Here is a 19,169-nt window from a genome sequence, read left to right as displayed (position 1 = left end):
CCTCACTACTCTGAACCCATAGAATTCTTTGGAGATTTTTTTTATTTTATCAAGACAAATAGCAAACAGAAATGTCCCCATTTATGAAGGCAGGACAAGTTTTATTTTCTTTTGTTAAGATCAGTTTATGACATGCCTTTATTGGGTGTTAACAAAATGCTACCTGTTAAAGATGCTGTTGTTAAAAAGAAAAGGGAAAAAAAGATTAAGTACAGTCTTTTCATTTATATAACATTAGACCAGAATCAGCTCTGGATATAATGCTAACATTTTCAACAAGCCATTTTTAAATATAAGCTGTCAGGATTTACACAATTATTAACAATGATGTCTGTCCTTGATCACCAAGCTTTTGGTACAGTGCTTGTTGGAAATGAAGTGTGGTTTAAAAATATGTAAGTCATATGGCTGTGAGAAAAGTGACATTTAAAAAATCTTTATCCTGGAGATTAAAAAGAACTCCATCTCTCCAAGGGACGTGGAGCGTGTCTCCTAATCAGCTCTGTAACGCGAGGCCCTGTTCACAATGCTCTTCGTGTGTGGGATGAAATGTTTTGACTTATGGAGCAAAGTAATCCACAGAATGGAAGGAAATTACAAAGCGGATTCAGAATGGATATTAACGTCTTCACAGGGCTGACATCTGGCAGACTTGTTGCTTCTTTTATTTCTTCCTCCTTCTCTCTGCTGCCTTTCTCTTTAGCTTTTTTATGCTCTTTTTCTTTCTCTAAAATAACAAACATGAGTAGGCAAATGTACATTTTGTATTAAATGATTTATTGTTTCCCTGCAGCAAGCAGATGGTTGTTTAATTAAATAGAGGCAACAGCAGATTGCAATAGCTGCAATAAATAGTTGGAACTAATAGTCACTGCTCCTAATACAACCACATAATGTTTACGTAGAGGCAAGGTATGCCTTATTAGAGCAGGCAAATAATATCACTTCTGTGGTGTTTTTCTAGTATTATAATTTATAATAAGGAAAGTATAATTTGTTTTTCTTCCCTGATTCTTGGCACATTAATTCTGGACTCATTGTAATTTCCCAGGGAGTTCAGGTTCTGGGAGAGTCTTCACTCTATCATTTGATCATTGACTCTGACTTATAACATGAAGCTCATATGTTTCCATGAGTAATAGAATTGACTTTTATTCTAACAAGATGACTCTAGGTTGGTGTCTCTATGTAACTGGCATCAACCACAAGGAAGTAGAGGTGGGCTGTGGGTGGGCTTGTTATAATCATCCCCATGGATAAAAGCTCTACAAAGAGCCATGGACTGTGGAGTTCATAGATCAGAACTTCCTTCCACATGGCTCTGTGGAGATGTGGGCAGAGTCAGGTGTGCTCAGAGAGGGCCTGGATGCTCTGTACTCAACTGAATGGCTTCTTACCCTATGTATCTACTCTGTCTATATCCATACTACTATGAAGGTGCCTGGTCTTGCCTAATTCATGTCTTTCATGTATCTGATTATCTGTATATCTTATAATATTCTTATGGTAAAACTGTAAATGTAAGTAAAGTGTCTCCTTAGGTTATTTAAGCTACCTGGGAAAATTCTGGAGTCTGAGAAAGTGTTTGTGGGAAGGCTGATTTACAGCATGTGTGACAACCTGGGGAATTACTATCCAAGTGTGAGAGGTTTGGCTTGATGCCATTCCCATGAAAATAGTTGGTCGAAGTGGACTTGAATATTAGGACACCCAGTTTGTGTGGAGGAATTTCTACTGGATCCTACTGATCCAATTCAGGAAGCATTCTGTATTGTATTGAGTGTGTTGTTTAAAGTACAGTGGGGAAGGTTCAGTTCTGGCTCTTCCCTCTATCCTGCTTGGAATTCCAACCCCACTAACTACCTGCGGGATGGTCAAATTATTTAATTTATGGAGGAATATTTTCCTTTAGGTCTCCAGATGAATTAGTAAAAACTACCTTCAATTGTTAGGGTTCCCAGAGTTAAGATAGGTATATGAACATGAATGGATTAGGGATATTTCTGGAACCCCTCTTTTCAAAGTAAGCTCACAATGCATATTTGCTAGTATGTTTGATCTGCAGAAATGGGGCACACAATAGTATTCTATATAAAGCAGACAGTACTGGGGATTAGCAGGAGCATTATCTATATCTTCGATCCTTCAGCTGAGCAAACAGCAAGCTCATTGGGTAGGGTCCCTTAGCAACTGGTCATAGTACTTTGGTCATCTGGTGGCAGGTACTAGAGAGTTGCCATGACAACCTTTGTCCACAGCACTAGAGATTTCTTCCATAGTGTGTGCTCTGCCCTCTTCAGTGGTTGTAGTGTTTTCACTTTACCATGACACAGCAGTTTCAGGGCTTTATTACTTATTTCTGTGGACAGATTTAAATTTAGCTTTGGACTGACATAGACTACTTCTATTGGGAGAGTTGAAATTCATAAATGCTCTCATTAGCTCTGTGAAGTTTGTAGGTTTTTAGTATATGTGCTGCCAAAGCAAACACAAGTTTGTAGGTTTTTAAATACCTGGGTGAACTTCCCTGTTTATGAGGCAGCCGTCATCATCATGGTGATGGAAACATGCAGACCTCCTGGTTATTGAAACAATCTCATGCCTGGTCAGTAGCTGCAAACGCAGTCTGGTTGGACCTTCTGTGACCCAAAGGCTGTATGCCCCTGTGATTGACTATGAATGTTTTGCAGAGAAACTTCCTATCATACTTCCCACGGGTTATGAAGGTCTTCACATAACCACAGCATAGACAAAGCTGCTGTCACTCATTAAAATAGTTGAGAAAGGAAAACTTGAGATGCACAGTTTCCTGTAAGTTTCTTTGCTTGTGATAGCGGAGAGTTGGCTTTCATCACACTGAGTTTCTCAATTACTTTGAAGACTTTTTGTTTCAGAATTTTTTTTCAAGCTAAAAGGAAGCAGCCAGAAGAAATTTTCTCATACTTGATATGAGAAATTACAAAATTCATATTAGATGCCATCAAACTTGAAACCTACTAGAATTTTCAAGGGCAGCTTGCTTTGTCTTCCTTCCATTTGTCTATAAATTCATGTCAGGATTCTAGATAGAAATATACAGAAAAAAATTCCACAATCTCATGAAATATCCATGTTTCATTCAGACTTAAAAGCTGAGCGATTTTTCCCTCATGTATTTTTGCATGGTATACATAAATGTTTGCATATATGTTCACATTTGTGTGTACATGTATGTGGCAACCCAAGATTGACAAAGCAAGTTTCCCACAATTGCTTTCCACCTTATTCACTGAGACTGTGTCTCCCAGTCAAAGCCAGAGTTTACTAATTCAGCCAGCCAGGCAGGGATGCACTGTGTCCACCGACTGAGCTCTCGAAGTATAGGCTGGCTATTATGATTTTCAGGCATTTTCTTGGGTCCCAGGGATCTAAACTACAGTCCTCATACTACAAAGCAAGGACTTTAATCCTGGAGCTACCTTCCCTGCACCCAAGAAAACTATATACTACACCACACACACACACACACACACACACACACACACACACACACACACACACCATTCTTTAGGATTACCTTTGTTTCTATTTTTATCGAACTTAGTTTTATTTTTTGAACCATGGTCTTATTCAATAACCTAGGCTGGCCTCAAATTTGTGATCTCCTGTCCTAATTTCCAGTGTTAAGATTACGGATCAGCAGGAGCCACTGTGGCCAGTTATCTCTCTCTCTCTCTCTCTCTCTCTCTCTCTCTCTCTCTCTCTCTCTCTCTCTCTCTCTCTCTCTCTCTTTGACTATTGATGGTGTTCTAGGTATTCCTCTCACCACAAAGAAGACAAATGCACTCCCGTTCTCAAAAGTTATGCTCATATCCTGACCTTCGAAACTGAACAATTACACAGTCTGTCGTACTGAAGCTGGGAAATAACGGCATGAAACAAAATCTGGTGTCCTTAACCCTGCTTGGTCAGCTTAAGAATTGTGGTCCGCTGGGACATGTGTATGTGAAGTGCAGGCCACACAAGCATGAGGGTCTGAACTTGATCCACTAGCACCCACATTAAAAAAAGCTGTGTGTGGCAGTTTGTGCCTATAACCCCAGCACTGGAGAGGTGGAAACTTAAAGATTCCTGGCATTTACAGGCAACTATTCCAGCCAAATTGATACAGTCTAGAGACCTTGATCTAGTTCATTTTCTCTGCCAGTTAAATGATGAAAAGACAGAAAAAAAAAACTTCAAACACAGCAGACAGCAACGGGTTAAAAAAGAAAACTTTATTGAAAGTGAAGAAGCAGGAGAGTATACACAGACAGAAACTGACTCACACACACACACACACACACACACACACACACACACACATACATGGTGGAGTGGGGTACAGATTACAGACAAAAAGGCAGAAAGAAACACTCCCTGAAGAGCCAAATGGGAAAGGGAACTAAAGTTCCCCTTTCTCCTGGAGGGACTAGTGAGTTAAGTCTCTTTAGTGGCATAAGACCTCTTCCCTAATTTTGAGTTGGTCAGTTGAAACAAACAACAAAAAAGTGTGTGTTGTTTGTGTTGGGAGTGGGTAACTCACACGGCAAACAGTTTGAGGTAACTGCGAAGATATTTTTCTAGCAAAATAGGGTCAGGCAGAAGTGGGGCCCCAATGACAGGGAAAAAAAATCCCAAAAGGCCTTTCTCTCAGTTCAAGAGGCCAAAGAAGCCAGGAATTTCCCATCTTCACAATCTCTTGGGGACCCTTTTCCTAGCTACCTGTCAGGGATCCATCCATCTACTAGTCCCTCAAGAACAGCAAACTCCAAGTTCTTGGGAAAATGACCAGAAGACAATAGAAGTAGAAACCCAGTGTAGACTTCTGCTTCCACACACAAGAAAGTGACCTGTGGGCCACCTAGGAAGGTAGTCAGTTATCTGTGGATTTCCCCAACTGTGGAATTTTATTTCCAGGCCGTTGAGTGGTGGAGTGCTTTTGACTTTTTTTTTCCTACCCAGCATCTTTTCATTACTGTGGGTCTCCAGAAGTGACTGAGTAGAGTGTGGGCAGCTTCTTCTCCATTCATTGGTAAGAACATTTCTACACTGCAAGGGTCCCATTTCGAATGTTGTGAAAATATCATCCTAGCCCTTTCCTCTCAGAGAGCATTACATTTACTCACTGTGGATTAAGCTCTGGTTTTCAAACTTACAGTAAGTTCACTGTCACATTCCACTGGTGACTACTGAAGATTTATCAGTATGTGACATCTTCAGAACACTATGAAAAAGCCTCCACACTGACAGGGAAATATTTCTAATGGATCCAACTGACCATTTGGATCTTCCTCCGTGTCTCAAACATGCAAAGTGGTCCGTTGTTCTACAGGTGAGCTAAATGTGGCTCTGCCCATCAGATACAGGGAAGTCAACACCTTCTCCGTTCATGTTTTATCAAACATTCTTTTTAGTGACGTTTTGTTCCTTCAGTGGACTTACACCACTCCAAGTCCACTGGTGGAACAAAATGCCCCTACATTCTTTCTTAAAAGAAGAAATATCAGTCTGCTAAGGTGGACTATTCCAGGAAGGCAAAGCTGACATACCAATAGGTACGTTGAGTTAGAGTTCATCTGGGTTGCCACACAAAGAGCCCATAGTTACAAAGCCTCTTACTTTCATCTCGGCCCTAAAATTTTCTAATGTAAATAGTTCCATTAAGTCCAAGGAATAATTTCCAACCCCCAAGGAGGCTCTGTGTTCCATCCCAAAGTTACTTTTCTTTGTTCTTCATTTTATAACATTTCCTTTTATTCTGTGACCTAGACCAGCAGGCTTGTTCTCCATTGACAGGTTCCTGAGAGAGAGAGAGACATGATCAGGATGTGAGAAGATAAGAAAGTTTAGGGTCAGGAGGTCTCACATACCCTGATGGCTTAAACAAGCAAGTTTATTAAAAAACACAGAATCTTATATACAGTTATTATAGAAGAAATAGGACAGAAGTCTGAAGACAGCTAATCAAGCAGTGTCTCACTTGGGAAACAGACTATCTCAAGAGTGTCAGAGACAGTAGCCTTGGGACTCATAACTCAGTCTCTTCAGGGCAAAAAACCAGGAACTAAAACAAACCCTGGCCTCAGCCCCTCAAATGGAACTTGTCAAGACTGCCTCCCACCACCACCAGCAAGGACATATAACTAGGTTTCTTTGCCTTTTCATCTGGGACTCTGAGAAAGCCTGGCATCAACCTAACTAGCAACAATTTTTAAGTTATGGGTAGGGGAGGAGGAGTTGTTCATGAGTGCAGTGCTCTCAGGGGCCAGAAGACAGCAGTAAAACCTCTGAACGCTAGTTAGGAGTGATTATGATTGCTTAAATACACTCTATTAACCACTGAGACATCCGTCTAGCCCCTCAAGGGCATTCTTGTAGGCTTCCTTGTCTTTCACCAATAATCCAAGAAGTTATTCTTTAATCTCACCTCAAGTCCATCCACTTTAAGTACTGATACCAAGGATGTCGGGACCTTCACAGGGGTGCCTTTATTTAGTGAAACCTGCCAGGTTATTATTTATTTGAGTTGGATTAAGATGGTTTAATATCCTTAAGCTTAGACTTGGAGTCTTTGTTTGTTTGTTTGTTTTATTGCTAGCTCAAGGAATGTTCTGTGGCGTGCCTGTGAGACTGATGTCAAACTGCAGAGCCAGTGTTATTATTTGTGCTTCAGAGTCTAAGTAGGACCCCTTGTTTGCCAAGACTTTCACTTCCAAGCCCTTTGGTTATGCTATATCTTGTGTTTCTTGGGTGCAGCTTTGGTTTCCCCCCTTATATACCTTTCATATCTCTTAGAAGACTTCCTAAATTTCAGCACATGATCCATTTTATTGGACATTAGGAAGAGAGGGTACTAATTCGTCAGACATTTCTTTGCTGCATAAGTAGATTCCTGTGGTGAAGACACATATTAAAGAGAAGTATTCAAATTAGAACCACTGCTGAGATGTAAAAGATCTGAAACACATTTCAAATAGGAATTTTCTAAAACATTTGAGCCATGGTAGGTTGGTTTGAAATAACCCTGCAGTTTATTGGGATGTGTGTTTTTAAAAAGATGATGATAATTGGATTTTATTAAAGGAAGACTCTTGTTCCTCTTTTAAACAGGAAAGCAAAGCACCTACCTTCACATGAGGATGTGATTCTTAAATTATATTGCACCATTTCAGGAGATCAAAGAAACGGTGGATACAAACAGCTGTGTATTTTACATGAACAATGAGAGTCCAGACAAATGAGATTTTGGATTAATGAGAATTAATGGATCCTAGCATAAACTGTAGTTTCCACCTCAGGTAGAACCTCCACCCTCACTAATCACTGACCATTCTTGAACATGCAAATATGAAACACTCACTAATACACATGCATCTCGTTACCTGAGGATTTTTCTCTGGCCACTGGAGCCTTCCCAGGACATTCAAATTCCTAGAAAGGAACCTTTAGAAAATGACTGGAGTGAGCTTGAGGTCTAGATATACTGCCAATAAGATAAGACCTTGTGAAAACTATTTACTCACATGCACTTTACCCCTCCTCCCTTTCCAGTTTCAGTTTCCCACTCTCACTCATTGCCCAAGAATCTTTGCTGGAGTCCTACATAGTGTATCTCAAAGATAACTGTCCTTGGAAAGATTTAGTGATTCCATTCCTGAAGAAAGGGGGTTTCTCTGAGTAACAGCCCTAGCTGTCCTGGAACTCACTCTGTGGACCAGGTTGTCCTCAAACTCACAGAGATCCCTGCCTCTGCCTCCAGGGTGCTAGAATCAAGGTGGTAAACTCCCACACCTGGCTTGGTCCCTTTTTGGAAATAATATTTAATTTACAAATACAGATTATTAGAAGAAGAAGAGAGGGGAACATATGATCTCAGTGATTAGTTTGTCCATCAAGGGGTTGTGATTGACTAGTCTTTCAGTGGTAAGTAGAATAAGAGTGGTAAGGGTCAACAAGGTTAGATGGTTAGAAACATCCAGGAGACCAAGTCTGCCTTGGAAACACATTTCTATTCACTGTGTGTCAGGTCATATAGAGTGAGCCCTGGCGGCCTCTAGGATGAATAGAGCAATGCCGTTGTCCTCAAAAAGCTTGAAGTTTAATTGAATACACATGGTGTTTCTGTATATCTAATTATGCATGTGTGTGTGAGGAACCTACTCATATAGCAAATAGAGAATAAGGCAATGGTAATGGTGAATAGTGATAGGAGCTACAGATGATACTCCTGGGGTGTTTAGATGCAATATCTGTCTCCATTGGTTAGAGTGGGTGGGAAGTCTTCAGGGTTTAGTTGGTGGAGACAAAGGGTTGCCTCTTCTTAACCTCCAGAAGACAGCCTGAGGTGAAATAAGGGAGAGAGTCCAGAAACTCTAAGTTTACAAAAAATGAGTTATCTGTGCTTTCTCTGTAAAAGGGCTATAGTCACAGATGCATAATGGAATGGATGGTTGAACTCACTAAACATGGAGGGCATAGCCTTCACTCCATCATTCCATTCATCAACTTGAAACAAATGTGACCAGGCTTTCATGAATGGCTATATTCAACAGTCACTCACTGTATGGGGTAATCAGTTCTGAGATGTTAAAGAATCGTGTTACTCTATCTCTTTTCTTCTAGATCAATAGTTAACAAGTTAGTGTAAATCAAATCACCTTGAAGGCTTGTGAAGACACAAATTTTGGCTGCTACTATAGAATATATGATTTCATGGAGGGAGCCAAGGAATTTCAGTTTCTAATAAATTCTTCAGTAATGAAGACAATGCTGATCCAGGGACCACTAGCTGAGAAACACAGTTCTGAGCCAGATGGGGCTGGTGAGCTGCCTGGTCATGTCAGAGTGTAACAGCAGTGGATCAGAACTGTGTAAGGCATGGCTTATGCAGAGAAACAAAGGTAGTATTGATTGATTGTAATCTGTTGTCTCTTGCTTCCTGCTGGGCAAGTTATTTGTGAAATCCATGAAATATGTTACTCTCTTTTTGAACCTGGCAGTAAGTAAATATTCCTGTACTTCTTTTCTGTTACCTGGATGGATTACTAAAAGATCAAATGGGAGAGAGCAATGGTGTCCTCTGAAAAAAACAGAAGACACATAATATGTGAGATGAGTTATTTTGGTTCAGAGGACAGTTCTCATTTTCAGCACGATATCTTTCTCAGACCACCAACCGGTAGCCATTTGGTAGCAGAGTCCTTACTGAGAAAAGTGTGATGATGACAAATACATTGCATTAAATTTTGAAATGAACCTGGCATTGCGGTTGAAAGTGCCAATAAGATCAGACTGTGTATTCAGACTGCAGGAATCAGACTGCAAAGGAGATTAAATTTGAGAGTTCCTATAGCCAAGTTCCTCATTCCCTTCCATTTAGATGTTTTGCAGCAAAAATTAAAGATGAAACTCTAATACTGTTTGTCAATGAAGGAATCTGAAAGAGAAAGAAGAGGCTCATTCTAATCGCAGTTTCCCCATCTGAGTTGGACAGGAAGGTGGGGAATAGTTATAAACTGGTGAATCAATTTAAATGCTAAAGAGAGAAGAGCTGCAATGCAGGTTTAAATACAGTCACTGTGTGCTGTCTCTCGATAAACAGGCATTGTGCTCTGAATTACTTCCTCCTTCCACCCTGTTACATCCTAGACGTTGTGGGAAAGCATCCATCCTGTTCCTCTATTATTGATGTGCCTAAATAAATTATTGTGTGCCATCACCATTTTCCCCACATTTCCTAATCAGACTAAGTATACGCTGTATTTCCAAGGTTTCACTGTTTAGAAATAGTGTAGATAGAATAAATTGCTTTATGTGTGTGGCTGCATCTCACAGGACTGTCTTCTTTTTCTGCCTCTCCCCAAATTCCTATTGGGTAGTTGACTGTCTATATCCATTACATATGCTCCAAAAAGCAAAACAAACCATAGATTGTACTAATACCTCAAAATCATAGAGCTTTCTTGTTGTGTTTTCCACAGGGTTACCTTTTTTCTCACTTAGAAATTTAGTGTGGTATTTCATATCAGTCATGGTTGTAGCTCTTGACACAGAGTCTCTAGTTTCCCTTCTATATAGACAGAATAGTAAAGAATATTAATTAAAATGCCTATCCAATATGATAGATTCAACCTCAGTAATGGGCTTACAAAGGAATTAATCTCTTGGGAAGGTTCATCTACTCCACTGAAAATCAATTAAACAATATTTTTAATTGTTCTTCTAAGTAAGATCTTTTAGTTAATAAGCTAAAAGAGAGTATATACTGATCTCCCTTATCAGGACATACTGAGATACCCAGTGGGTACTGAAAATGAGCATACTGCCAGGCTCTTAATATGCAGGTGCTGTGATATCTTCCTAAAACATATACCTGCGCTAAAGTTCGACTTCTAAGTTAGGCACAGTAAGAGATTAACAACATCTGCAGGCATGGTGAAGGAGCTGCAGGACACTAAATGCAAGTCGCACGAACACAGTCCTTCCACACTCTGACAACTGATCACTGAGAGAGTTATAGGTGACTGAGAAGAGGATAACACATGTACCATGGATATGTTAGACAAATAGAAGGCTCAGAACCCAGGCATGATGGAGTGGAATGGGAAGACACTCCATTGCACTACTCACAGTGACATGCAATGTAAAACTTACTGTTTACTTCTGAAATTTTCCATTCAGTATTTTTTAAACCAGAGTTGATATGAAATAACTAGAAAATATTCATGTACTTTAACTGATTGGTGGATCAAAATTAATAATCCATACTGTATAATCCTTTGTGTTCTTCCATTTAGTCCATACTCACTAGGGTATCTAATAGACTTGGAGAAAATAATCATCTAGGGAAAGATGTCAGAGACATTTATTTCTAAGGAAAAACATGAATTAAAGCTATACATGGTTGAAGGTGAACTTAGGGATTTTATTTACAATAACAATAATTTTCTTACTCCATATTTTTAGCTCAGAGCAAGCATCTAGGAACTCAGTTCTTCTGACTGTCCCCTCTGCTGTATTATATCTTCAGCAGACTGCCTGCATGACTTGGGCATGCTTTTTCCTTGCCCGACACACTTTTCTACCTTCATTTCCATTTTGTCACATTCTCACTGGCTTAGAATCTCAGGCAAATAGCACACTCATCACTCATTGCAGACTGTGTCATAGCAGATTATGGTAATCTAGCTGCATCTATGGGAAATTGTTTTAGCAATCTGTAGGCTTTAATCTGGAGTTTACAAGACATGAGAAAGGGGCTTTGACCAAGGAAGCCAGTTATTTCAGCTGTGACTGTAATCCAACTTATAACCATGGAGATGTAGCTTTACAATGAAGGTGTGATCTACTACTGTGTGCAGCAGGGCAGAGACTGAAAGAAACTCTGGGTCCTAGAAGACACTGTTGACATCTCTAAACAACCATATAAACACCAGCTATTATATAAGACAGTATATTTCTCCTTGTTAAAGCCAATGTCAATCAGAGTTTGCATCACCTGATCAGACAATGTCTTAATTGATAGGCTTGTCTTCAGTGTTCTCTTAACACCTGATGATGTAGTTACTGACATTGTTGTTGCATTACATTGAAATCACATCTTACTTCCCTGTTTCTCCTATTTGACTCTTAGCTTCTCAAGGGTAGAAACATTGACTCTTTCATTGCTTTATTCTTGGGGTGGTGCCAGAATGTCTGGTATATTAAGAAACTCAACAAATGTTTGCTGAGCTTAGGACAGTTATTTAAATTCAATCACAAGACAGCCCAGTGTGGAATTATTATCCAGTTTTGCAGCTCAGGAATTTCTGTACCCTAAAATCACAGAACTACTATTATCTAACAGCAGAACTCTGAGTTCCAGTCCAGGATGTCTAAACATATACTGGTTTTACTTTATCAGTGATACAGAATGCACTGATGTCCTGCAGACATATGCAATGACTCTCGTTAATTAAAGTCGATTTGGGTTTTGTTTTGTTAAGTCAAATGTGACCTGAGAGTCACTCTCAATGCAGTACTAAGGGCACTTATGCCAAGTCATTGCAGTGAGGTCATGCAGCTTATTTCTAACCACCCTCTATGCTTTAACACCTCTCTTTTCCTCAGTGTGGGCTAAAAGCAAGAGTTAGATCAGTGGGCCCAGTGCAAACATGCAGCCCACACACATTTCCTTCCAGCACAGAGGGAATTCAACTTACAGATACACTACTTAGTTATCTGGTTTTTCCCTGGCAACTGTAACTCTAATCTTGATCATACCCAGACAGCTAAGCAATTTCAAATTTCTTCAGCATGCTGGGTTGGGAGTAGAGAGAACAGCAGATTTGCTGAAAAGGGAGATATGAGAAAACGCAAAGCAGAGATAGGAAACAGCTGTTAAAAATAGAGACAGTTTTTCAGTCTACCACAGTGGAAGTGTTCTTAGAGCGAGGTCATGATCAAATTGCTCATACCACCATATTATGAAATCTGAGGAAGTCTGTTGAAATGAAAGCCAAGTTCTGTGTGTGCACAAAAGAACCCTTCGTACTGCTTTAGCTTACAAAATTATGTTGTAGTAATGATTTATTGAAAATGAAAGGCGGTTTCCCTGAATCATTCCCCAAAGAAACTGCTAAAAGTTGAAGTGTGTAGAGTCTTAACCTGAGAACACACATTCTGTGTGGACTGGGCTGATGGGAGTGAGGAGCTCAGTGTGAACTTGGAAGCATCTCCACAGAAGCTGAGACCCAACCTCAGTCTTTCTGCAGTGGGACTCTGTATTGTTTTGGAGGATAGCTCTGTGGGCTCTCTGATGCCATGTTATACAGTGCAGTTCTGTATTTTCTCAACTGCCCTGAAATTGAGTGTGCTAGTATATCCGTGGACCTCCATGATACATTTCCAGAATGCCTCTATCACTTGGTAAAATGAGGATACATGTTTCAGTCTTCTCCAATATGAATAGTATTGTCCAGATGCCCAAGTTAAAAAGTTAAGTGCTAATGTTATTTAATACTTATAATAGTGTTTAGTAATTTATAAAACTAAGATCAGAAATTTTGTAGTATATTACTAATGCATTATAATTAAAAACGAAAATAAAACTATACTGTAAGTGTTGTGGAAGTTTCTGTTCCACCTGGTCCTGCAGCCGATTAGCCCCAAATAAGTACACAGAGACATGTTAATTATTGCGCTGTTGACCAATAGATAGCTCAGGCATCTTACTGGCTAACTCCCTCTTAATTATTGACCCATTTCTATTAAACTATGTATTGCCATGAGGCTGTGGCTTACATTTAATTTGGCATGTTACTCCTCTGGCAATTACATGGCTTCTCTCTTGAGACTTCTCTCCAGAATTCTCTCATCTGGTAGTCCTGCCTATACTTCCTGTCTGGCTACTGGCCAATTAGTGTTTTATTCCTCAACCAATAAGAGAAACATATATACAGAAGGATATCCCCCATCATGTAAGTAAGAATCTTATATATCAGCAATAGAGAAAATTTCCTTACCTAGGAGGGCTAGTCAGCATTTGACTAATAAATAAGATTTGTTCTTCCTAAGATATCTGGGGGGCATATGAAAGAACAGTCTAAGAGGGTATTAATAATTTTCTCTTTCTATGACTAGGATGACATTTGGTTATTGTTTCTTTTCTTTTTCTCTCTCTCTCTGTGTGTGTGTGTTTGTCAAGATAGACCCTATGCTGTAAGAACTTGTCAAGAAGCCCAGCCATAGAATTAGAATTATGTCCGATGAATATTTATCATAAGCTTAGAGAAGAAAAACAATATTAGTCCAGCTATTCTAAAATCTTTCTTTGGATTAAGTCGGACTAGAGGATGTGCTCACAGTGTAAAATGACAAGAACCTGCTTAACTTTTTAAACAGAATTGTCTTTCTTTTTTAAAAAAGATTTATTGATTTTTATTTAATGTGCATGAGTGTTTTGCCTGCATCACACATATGAACCCCATGTGTATCTCTCTGGATCCTTGGGACTGAGTTGTGGATGGTTGTGGGCCAACACATGGGTGTTGGGAATCAAACAAGGGTCCTCTGCAAGAGTAACAAATGTTCTTAACCACTGAGCCCTCTCTCCTACTCCATAATATAATTGCTTGTTACAATTGGGTGACTTTTCCTGGGGACATGTGAACAAATGTCTATTCACCAGATATGAACCAACAAAAGACCAGCAAAGTGATTCCATCCAAGTGAGGGTTGGTGAACTGATGAGTTATTGAGATGAGCACTGAGACCTCAAAGCAGCTGTATCACTGCAAAGCCCAGCCCAGCGTAAGTAGAAGCTGCATCTTCAGAGCCTCCTTCATGACCTGCAGGCATCTCTGCAGTCTTCTCCCTTCAGCAGCTGTTAACCTTCATGGGGAGCCTTGTGACTCTTGTATGAAGAGCCTGCTGAGACTTGTGGCTTTCACTTACTTCCTGACTCTCTGATAAGTCTTCTCCCAGAAGACTATACTTTCATTCAGAGAATATAGTACACAGCACTGTTCATGTGAGTTACCTATACTGTATGAGGTAAGGGGCTTTTCTCTACTAAGTTCAATGTCATTTTCTCAAAAGGGAAGAGGGGTACCACCTGAAATTACACTTAACTTTCTGTGTGAGATCCTTAGGAAAAACACTGGTTAATCCTAAATCAACCGTACTTGTCTACCTCATGACCATCTGGCCAACGTGGATGGATTGCACTCTGAAATACCATCCTTTTGATCAGGACCTCTTATTGCACCCTTCCATGATTCCTTTTATATTCCCCCTTAGTGCCTGACTTTTATCTTGCCATTCATTGTCAGGTTGTATACTGTGTAACATGCTCTAGTTTCACAATTTGGTTAAGTGTGGGCTTCTCAGCCAGTGAGAGATCTCCTTGGAACCTCATCTTTCTAGTGAGAACCTGGGTGAGATAGGACCCCCTATTATGATTTTGATGTAGATATTGATTTAATATGTGCCAAGTTCCGCAGCCAATTTCCAGTACTTAACACTTGCAACATATTTTGCAAGTGTTGTTAAGTACTTGATTACACAAAATATCATTTATTTCATATAAATTATCTTTCTCAGACATGGTATAGAATGCACTTGGTAAGAATAAGAAGCTCCAGAAAAATTGTTAGTTTCTCAAATTCCTCATTTCCAGACTCATGGTAATAAAGATTCTGACTTTTGTTTCTTTTCACTTTTCTTTACTTTTTTATTTTAAAAATTTAAACTTTGCAAATTTAAAGTTTTAAAAGAACAATGTTTTATTATCTATGTCACCTACTTCCTCAGTGTGTGGACATCTCACATGACAGTAGCTTAATTAACATCAGCCAAAAATTAAATAGAAGTGATATAGAGGTTTTAAAAGAAGATCTAAAGTATTGTAATCACTCTGGAAACTTCTCTCATCAGTCCAAGTGTAGTAGTATCTGGTAACCTTCCACTTTGGCACTCAAAAGCATTTCTCACCCGGTGACTGTGAAAGGGATAGAGCTTTCAAACTAGAAGATATAAATAATAGCCTACACTTAGGCTTAGATAACGTACCTGGAGATGGCATTTATGTTTTTTTAATTAATTAAAGACAAACTTATGGTAACAAAACTATTTTCTATAAACCCTGTCAGATCCCTGTGGGGAGAGGAAACTCAGTGGCCCAAGCTTCTGATAATGGTGTGACACAAGCAGATATGTGACTGACCATAGTTATGCCCAAGGCTGAGCAGAGGATGTGGGTGTCGATGGATACAGGCCTTCACATTGAGCAGAAAAGACCCTCTGGAAAACCAACATCTTCCTTGTGAAAAAATAACTCATGATCTTTCTGATATTTTTGCTTTGGGCTAATTTTATTCTCAGAGTTCAAATATGTTTATGCTGTGTAAGAAGGGTGAAGATGACTATATTTTCTAAGAGTTTTGATGGAAACTAATGGAGACTTCCATTTACATACTAACATATACTTTCCTGATTTTACTACCTCACCACAGCCTTACTGGTTGTTGGAAAGGATAGCTCTGTCGCTTTGGAGGCTGGGAGACTCAGGTCAGGGGGCTTACAGAGAAAGGGTTTGGCAAAGAACTAGCTTCCATTTCCAAGGTGACTCCATGTTATTGCATTTCCTGGAGGTGGGGATCTGTGTTCTCATGCTAAAGAAGAGCAGAGGTGGGTAGAAAGGACTGGGTGCTATGCGAACACTTTCACAGGAACCACATCTCTTTCAGGAGTGAGAAGCTCTCTCAAGCTAATTCCTTCTTTGAGGGACAACCTCTTCTATGCTATGGGGAGTTTTCTTGTCCCACAAAGTCCTGCTGCTGCTTCCAGCTCCAAATGAACACACAGAGGCTATATTAGATATGAAACTGTTGGCCAGTATCTAGGGCTTCTTATTGGCTACCTCTGTCTTAATTATTAACCAATTTCTATCAATCTATGTATTGTCATGAGGCTGTGACTTATCCTTAATGCCCTGGCATGGTGTTACTCCTCCGGCAACATCGAGATTCTGTGTGGCGGGCACACTCTACCTACCTTTCCCAGAATTCTTCTTGTCTTCTGGACCCACCTACCTTCCTGCCTCATTGGTCATATAGTGTCTTATTCATTAACCAATAAGAGAAACATACGTACAGGAGGACAACCCCATCACTTCTATGGTTGCACATGCAAACTTTGGTAGGGCCTGTTGTTTGCTGCAGCTGTAGGTAATGAAACACAAACCATGAAACTCAACAAAACCCATGTGGAGTTTGTGGGGGAAAGGGAGCAAAGGGAGGGGTAGGTGATGGCCAACCAGGAACAGAGATGGAAGAAGGGAACAGGTGGTATGCACTCCCTTAAAAGGGAAATCTTGCACAAGCTTACAGAGTCCTTATGCAGCCATGTAACACGTGGCATAGCCATGACATAGTCACACAGCAACACATGGCCCTTTGAGCTGTGTAAGTATCTGCCTGAATGCTTGTGTGCATACCCTGCCAGTTGTCAGGGGGTGGGGTCAGCTTAATACCAGGGTATCAACAGGGACAATGTCTAATCACATTAGGGACTTACACCCAGTTTGCAGCCAAAGAGACCGAAGACCATTGTAATCACTTGGCTTGCATGAGATTGTCTGTATTTAACTACTTTGAGAAGCTAATGACTCTGGGAAGAGAAGGAGATCCATAGTGTAGTAATGTGTTATGTGTTGGAAAGGTATAGATGAGACAGGGCTGATTGTGCTGTGTTGTATGTACACATGAGGCAGGACTGATTTGTGTTATGTGTTTGATGAGATGGGCCTGATTTAAGATTTTCCTGAAGTTCTGACTGGCTTTGGGGAGGGTATTTATTCTGCTTTCTCCCAAGTTTTTAATTCTCTGTTGCATTATACATAGAATTCCAAGGAGCAGGTTTTTTTGTTTTGTTTTGCTTTTGCTTTATTTTGCCCTCTCAGTCTACTGAATCAAGTATGGCAAAAAGTGGAATCAGGGTCACATGTTGTTATGATAATGAACAAAAGTGATGTTTGATCAGGTGGTTTTACTATCTTTCCAACATGGGCACTGGAAATTGCAAGGCAAATGTCTGTCAAAAATGAACAAATATTGTACAGTAGCATTGATGTGTGTGTATGTATGCATGTGCGTGTGTGTTGAAAATCAGTAGGAACTTTCTAGCATCTGGGTTGGTTATGAAGGTTTTCTCCATTGCTTTTTCAAGAATCTCTATTCAAACAACCAAGTGGCTCACATGACTGAATCAAAGGTTATAGACACACACCATCTTTTGGTTCTTTCATTCTTCAATGACATTTGAAGGCATTCTATTGTCTGTGATAGTGCAGACCATTTCCAGACCTTTAGTGTTAGGTAGCTATGGATATCACAAGCTTTCTGGGGGAGCAGTTACAGCCTTGGGAAAGGAAGCTTTTCTTTTCCAGGTCTAAGATGAACGGTGCATATGTAGAAACTAGAGTGTTAGTAAGGAAAGTTGGGCCCATTCATAAGGAGCTTTCTGTGCTCTGCCCAATGACCCACCCAGTCACAGAGACACAAATACATGTAGATCATATAGATTATAGTTTATACAAATCTCAAGAGCAATCCTCCTTCTTAGGGTTTAGAGGCTGGGGGTTGTTTGAGTTCTAGATTACTTCCCTTTGGCTGAATTTGCACTTTGAACTGGTGTTATGTGTCTTGAGAAAATATAGTGGATCTCTACATGATGTGTTGTATACTTTAGGCAGATGCAGTCTTGAGAATTTTGATTATGAGAGGATAGACATCAAAGATTTTTGGACATAATTTGGGATGCTGGAAGAGAAGTTGAGTAATTCCCAGTCCTATTTCCACCCCTAACAAAGCATGAGAAGCCTGATCAAGGGAATCACAGCTTTGGTGAAAGGGTGATGTCATTGTTTAAATAATTCTTTGCATATTCTCTTGGTAGTTCTGCATATACTTCAATGTAATCAAAATATTGATTACAAAATTTTAATTACATTTAATTTTCTTTTAATGTTTCTACTGTTCACATACCCTACTAGCAATGAATTCATTCCGAATTGGAGATTTCAATACTTAAAAAATTATTTTAATACTTTAAATATATAATTTGCTTGTTATAAATAATTCCTAAGAAAAAGAATGCCAGGTAAACATACTAGAAGGATATATCTTGTTCATTCTGTATTGTTACATTTAGTACAGGGAATCTGATACCTAGTAAGTATTCAGTATTTGTTTTAGGAATATCCTGGTTGGATTTTATTGTTAATTTGACAAAATATTGAGTTACCTGGGGAAAGGCAACCTAGAATGAAGAACTGCCTTTAACTGATCTGTTTGTGGCCATGTCTGTGACAGACGGTCTTGATTGTTGGTTATTGTACGAGGCTTCTGCCCTCCTTTGGCAGTGACATCTCTAGACATGTAGATCTGGGCAATGTACAAAAGTTAGGAGAACAACCCAGTGAACTGTCTACTCCATAGGGTTCCTTTGTGATCTCTTTTGGAGTTAATGCACTGACTTCCCTTAGTGATGGAGTATACCCTGGGAATGTAAACTGAAATAAATCATTTGGTTTCTTAAGTCGCTAGTGGTTATGGTATTTGTCACAAAAAGAGAAAGCAAACTATATCAAATAATGAGAGGAATACTGG

At 39.6% G+C, this 19,169-nt stretch overlaps 1 protein-coding gene across 2 annotated transcripts in view; it reads left to right on the top strand.

Annotated features, from left to right (window-relative positions):
- Window positions 1–19,169, top strand: part of Thsd7b (thrombospondin type 1 domain containing 7B) — an 866,887-nt gene that overhangs the window by 394,570 nt on the left and 453,148 nt on the right. The gene's annotated exons all lie outside the window — the stretch shown is intronic.

This window comes from Mesocricetus auratus, unplaced genomic scaffold (assembly GCF_017639785.1).
Source record: "Mesocricetus auratus isolate SY011 unplaced genomic scaffold, BCM_Maur_2.0 Super-Scaffold_100676, whole genome shotgun sequence".
Taxonomy (NCBI): domain Eukaryota; kingdom Metazoa; phylum Chordata; class Mammalia; order Rodentia; family Cricetidae; genus Mesocricetus; species Mesocricetus auratus.
Note: the sequence above shows the minus strand (reverse complement) of the source record. Positions and strands in the feature narration are given on the sequence as shown.